We start from the raw sequence: 6,359 nt of genomic DNA on the forward strand, positions 1-6,359 counted from the left end.
GTGGGAAGACGGGAAGGCGGGAAGGCGGGAAGGCGGGAAGGTGGGAAGGCGGGAAGGTGGGAAGGCAGGAAGGCGGGAAGGCAGGAAGGCAGGAAGGCGGGAAGGTGGGAAGGCAGGAAGGCAGGAAGGCGGGAAGGTGGGAAGGCGGGAAGGTGGGAAGGCGGGAAGGCAGGAAGGCGGGAAGGCGGGAAGGCGGGAAGGCGGGAAGGCGGGAAGGCGGGAAGGTGGGAAGGTGGGAAGGCAGGAAGGCGGGAAGGCAGGAAGGCGGGAAGGCAGGAAGGCGGGAAGGTGGGAAGGTGGGAAGACATGTGCCGATCGTGGTAACGGAGTACACAGATTGCTCCGGCGCTGTATATCATCATCGTTCGCATCACAACAAGCCAATGCTGACTTTTAGTGTGTTTCTATTTTTAACGACGTCGTTGTATTTCGCGTGGGAAGAGGGCGCCGCGTGGTGTGGCACTATCGAAAGTAACGACAAGCTCGTTATCTCGTTTGCTCGCGTGCGTTTGTTGTTTACGCAGGCAGGCAGGAAGGCAGGCAGGCAGGCAGGCACACACACGCGCGCGCACACACACACGCGCGTACACACACATACACTCGCAACGAATATACGTATATACAGTTGTGCATTGTGTACGTGCCTGTGGCTAGCAGCTCGTACTCTTGATGGAAACTCGAACGAGTGTGTTATTGCCAAATCTAGGCAATTACGATTCTTACGCGCCAAATTGATAGCAGAGGGCGTGGCGAGCGAATCATCCGGGTGGCTCGACTCTTTCACAAATTGTGAAATTCGCCAATAACCGGCACGAGTCGATGAGAAGGAAGACTCGAACGTGAAGTCCGAGGGAAGCGATAGAGCGTGTCTAATATATCGTGTTCTGCTTGTACTTTCGCCAACGCGCATATATATATATATATATATATAAAAAGGGAGAAAGGGGAAAGGCAGACAAATGAAGCATTTGTGTCGAGGTATCTATGAAGCGGCCTATATATATATATATATATATATATATATGCGTACTACTCAGCGGCCTTGCTTCTTCCTCTGTTAATTATCAAAGGGAACCTGCGGTGAAACAAACACGATAGAACTACTTAGCAGGAACGCTGCTCGCTCTGGCACACGTTGTATACGTATATCTGTGTGCGTTCATGTCTCTCTCATTGTCTCTCCCTCTCGGTGTGCCCGTACATGCATGCGTGTGCGCATGGATAAGTGCGTGCGTACGTGCGTGCGTGTGCGTATGTGTGTGTGTGTGTGTGTGTGTGTGTGTGTGTGTGTGTGTGTGTGTGCGCGCGCTTACGTGTATACGCGCGTGCGTGCGGCGTCATATGTGCGTCGTCTGCTAACACGTGCGTGTGGTCTGCACTGTGTGTGCGTGTTTGCCGCGCCTGTGCCGCGCGTGCGTGCGCGCGTATGCGCCTCGCGTGCGGTGTGTGTGCCGCGCGCTGGCGCCGGTGTGGTGTAGTCGTCGAATAACGTGAAGGGTGCTCTCAGAAGTCAGATTACTCACTAAAGTGATTTTCACTGATACGTATTAAGTCCCGAGACCTGCCTTATAAGCTGTGTACATAATTACTGATTCTGCTGGAAATAAATCAGTAGAAGATAAGGGCGAGATAGCGAAGAGCCGTAGAAGCATCAAGAGAAAGGGAGACCGAGACCGATAAAGAGATGAGAGGAAAGAGCGTCAGGGAGCCGATCACAGAAACGAACAGTAAGAGCAGAAAGCAAAAGAGGAGCCTGAGAGAGAGAGAGGAGAGAGAAAGAGAGAGCAAGAGAGAGAGAGAGAGAAGAGAGAGAGAGAGAATACGAAAGTGTGCGAGACAACGTGTTACGCGATCGATCAAACACAGTGAGACGCGGTAAGCACTTAGCGAAATCCGATGGGAAGACCAGACTTAAAGTAGAGTAGTGGCGATAAATAGGTAAACAGAAGGATAAAAGATTGCAGACACTGCAGATATGCTCGTAACTAGGCGCGTCGGCAAAGTTTCTCCATGATTCAGCTGTCACTCAGCTGCGCTATCAACGCAAGTCGCACCCTTGTCTCTCCATACCGCTTTCACCACAGCGCCCGCCTTCTCCGCACCCAATCTTAGATATTATTTAAATGCAACGACGGCAAAAGTTTGATTAAAGGATATATCAATATCGCTGTGATTTTTTGGCATTGGCGCTGCAATGCAATTATTCTGTTTCTCCATTCAGACACGAGCTCTGCTCGTTTCGCGTATTCTACATGTGAATTGCGTTTTTTAAAATGCGTTTTAGCGAGTCAATCAACGTCCAAGCACATTTATGGCAAAGGAGAACAATTTAAAAAACGCAAGGTAAATGCATATCAAAACTCAATCCGACCGGGCAGCCGCCAACAACTCACTATCTTCACTCACCAACCATACCTAACTATCACACTCACACACCAAAAATACTAACTATCACAACTCACACCACCAACTAAACATATCAACAGACCACCACCCATATCTAACTAATCACACTCAGCACCCCATACTCTAACTATCACACCACCACATACTAAACATCACACTCACCAGCCATACTAACTATCACACTCACCACCATACTAACTAATCACACTCACCACCATACATATACTATTCACGACTCACCACGTATACTAACTATCAACACTCACCGATCCGATACTAACTATTCACACCACCACCATTACTAACTATCACATTCACACACCATACTAACTATCACACCTCACCACCATACAACTATCACACTCAACACACCCATACTAACTATCCACATCTCTACGCACCATACTACTATCAACTCACCACCATACTAACTATCAACACTCACCACACCATACTAACTATCACACCTCACACCAGATATCTAACTATCAGCACTCACCACCACCATTACTAACATCACAGTCACCACCATACTAACTAATCACACTCACCACCATACTAGCTATCACACTCACCACCATAACTAGCTATCACAACTCCCACCATAATCTAACTAATCACACTCACCAACTACACTCACCACCACAATCTTCACCACGCTTCCTCAACACCATCTATGACGCACTCGACACTACATATTACACTCACTACCATAAAAAAAAAAAAAAAAACAATCCAAACCACTATCAAACACTACACTCACTCGACCACCACTTACACCACACCTCCCACCACATTCGTTATCCGACCTAACCACCACTCTTACCACCACACCTCCCACCTACATTCGTGTATCCCAACCTACCACCACACTTACCACCAACACCTCCCACCACATTCGTGTATCCCAACCTACCTACCACTCGTTAACGCACCACAACCCCCACCACATTCGTTATCCCACCTACCCACGCACTCTTTAACACCACACCTGGTCCCACGCACATTCGTTATCTCACCCTACCACCACAACTTACCCCACAGGCCTCCCACCCACGATTCGTTATCCACACTACCACCACACTAGAGTAGGATAATAGATAGAGTAGATAAGACCTCACCGATAAGCTAGATGAAATAAATAGATAGATATGGTATGAATAGACAGATAGATAGAATTAAATAGGATAGATAGATAGAGAAATAGATAAATAAATAGATAGATAGATAGATAGATTAAGCATAGATATCATACATAGCATGATAAATATATAGATAGCGCATAGATAAGATAGATAGATAGATAGATAAGATAGATTAGATACATAGATAATACATAGAAGATAGATAAGATAGATAGATAGGATAGATTAGATAGATAGATAGATAGATAGATAGATAAAATAGAATAGATAGATAGATATGAATAGATTAAGTAGATAGGATAGATAGATAGATAATGATAGCTTATAGATGAGGATAGATAGATAGATAGAATATGAATAGATAATTAGGATAAATAGATACGATAGACAGATAGATAGTTAGAGTAGATAGATAGAATACATAGATACAATATGATAGAATGAAAGATAAGATTTATAGATAAAGTAAATTAGATAGATAGATAGATAGATAGATACGATAATTAGATAAATAGATAGATAGATAGATAGATAGAAATGAATAAGATAGATAGACCTATGATAGAATAGAAGATAGATAATAGAATAGATAATAGATTAGAATCAAGATAGATACATAGATAGATAGATAGATAAGAGTTAGATAGATTAGATAGATAGATAGATAGATACGATAGAATAGATAGATAAGATAGATGGATGTGACTGGATATCCATAGGATGGATAGCATGGATGGATGGATAGATAGATAGATAGATAAGATAGATAGAATAGACTAAAGATATATAGATAGATAGCAAGATAGATAATACATGATTAACAGTTCTACGTCCGGCAAAAAAGGCTATACTGTTTCGTATTATAGAACGTAGTCGACGGAGAAAAATCAGCACGGCCGGAGGCACGACGTGTATTCCCGTTGCTATATTGTTGCAGAGAGGAAGTCTCAAGTATACGGCGCGCACGGGGCCGTCGAGCAGATTGGCCCAAATTAAATCTCGCATCTGTACGATCGAATAATATGGAAACCTGTAGCCGCAGGGGACGACAGAGAATACAACCAAAAGGCAGACAGCAAGGGCTCACCCGCCGCAAAGTCAATCGATAGCGCAGACGCCCAGGCGCAGGTTAGCGCAGAGAGGAACAGCAGTCCCAGCCAGCCGCGTAACACCGGCACAAGATACCAGCTGCCCTGCCAGGTCCAAACGAGACAGGAGACGCAACAGACGGGTTGTGAGGCAGAGCGAGAAAGACGACGAGAGAGAGAGAGAGAGAGAGAGAGAGAGAGAGAGAGAGAAGAGATAGAGGAGAGCGAAGAGAGAGAGAGAGAGCGAGAGAGAGAGAGAGAGAGAAGAGAGAGAGAGCGCGAGTTAATCACGGCACTGCTCTATAGTGCACCAGCGATCGGTATACGTCAATTGTCGTTACGCGGCCTGGCACGAACACACCCAAAGCAGCACCGCACAAACACACCAGGCACTCACATGTCGCGCACACAAGTACGCACAAGCGCTCAGCTAAAGGCATCGCAAGAGACACCGCATGGTAAACCACGCCACACCGTGCTCTTTGACCGGAGTTAAGTTAAATGTTTTCGCTTGCCACAGAACACCTCATGTCGTCGGGCGGCATTGTAAACGACGCACGCTGCAGCCTAAATCATGCATTGCGATGCTGCGTCTATACATCTGTCCGCATCCCGTGCGCTAAGCCGACAGGAAAAACGTGTCAGCCAACTAGATCGACGCGTGAGGTCGGCAAATTCATTCGTCAACAGTGAACAAATCGCGCTGCGCGCGTGCGTGCGGCGTGCGGACATGAGTGCGTGGATGCGTCCGTACGTATGGTGGTGTGTACGTATGCGCGTGTTGCAAGGTGCTTCGCAGTGCGTTAACCTATGTGCCGTGCGTGCGTGCGTGCGTGCGTGCGTGCGTGCGTGCGGCGTGCCGTGCGTGCTGCGTGCGTGCGTGCGCGGCGCGTGCGTGCTGTGACATGCGTGCGCGCGGCGTGCATGCGTGCGTCGTGCGTCGTGCCGTGGTATTTGAAGTGTGCGTACTCCGCGCGTGCGTCCGAACAGTGTGTACACACCGTGTAACGGAAATGAAAATCAAACGCCGCGAAGGAAGAAGAGTAATTAAAAACATACTCTAATAAAAACCAAATAAAGACATAATTGGCAATCTAAGCCAGCCTCGCCAGATCGTTTAATTGGAACAACCCGCGCGGCCAACAATCTCTAGCTAGGCGCGCAACGCAAGCTGTGCTAGCAATTTTACATCATTTCGCACTATAAACATTGGACTCTTGTGTCTGCATGCGAATGCAAGCGACGAGAGAGAGTAGAGAGAGGCGCCCGGGAAACGAAAAATAATATAATACGAGAGCTTCTAATGGATTGAACGCAAACGCGAGACAAGGTTTTCACATCGCACGCACAAATCGGAAGCGAAAATTTCTTAGACATCTGGCGCGCTTTTGTAGGCAGCTTCTTTATCGCCTTAAACGATTTAAGCAAAACTCGTTCAATAATTATTCCGCACACGCGGTTCGCGTCTTTGATGTACGTCAAGTGCATCACGCCGCTTACCACAGCGATTCTCTCCTTACATCAGCATGCTTCTAGTCTAGGTGAACAGGCCGCGCCGGCCTGTCGGCAGAATCGAGTATTATAAATAATAGATAACTTCCGATGGACCCGCATCCGTAAAACGAATCGCAAGACGCGCGTATGAAAATAGATGTAGATAGACAGCACACAACGCACGCTCAATGCACGCATGAAAGCACAGGACGAGCGCACAAACGAC

This window comes from Priapulus caudatus, unplaced genomic scaffold, assembly GCF_000485595.1.
Source record: "Priapulus caudatus unplaced genomic scaffold, Priapulus_caudatus-5.0.1 Scaffold335, whole genome shotgun sequence".
In the NCBI taxonomy this organism is placed as follows: domain Eukaryota; kingdom Metazoa; phylum Priapulida; class Priapulimorpha; order Priapulimorphida; family Priapulidae; genus Priapulus; species Priapulus caudatus.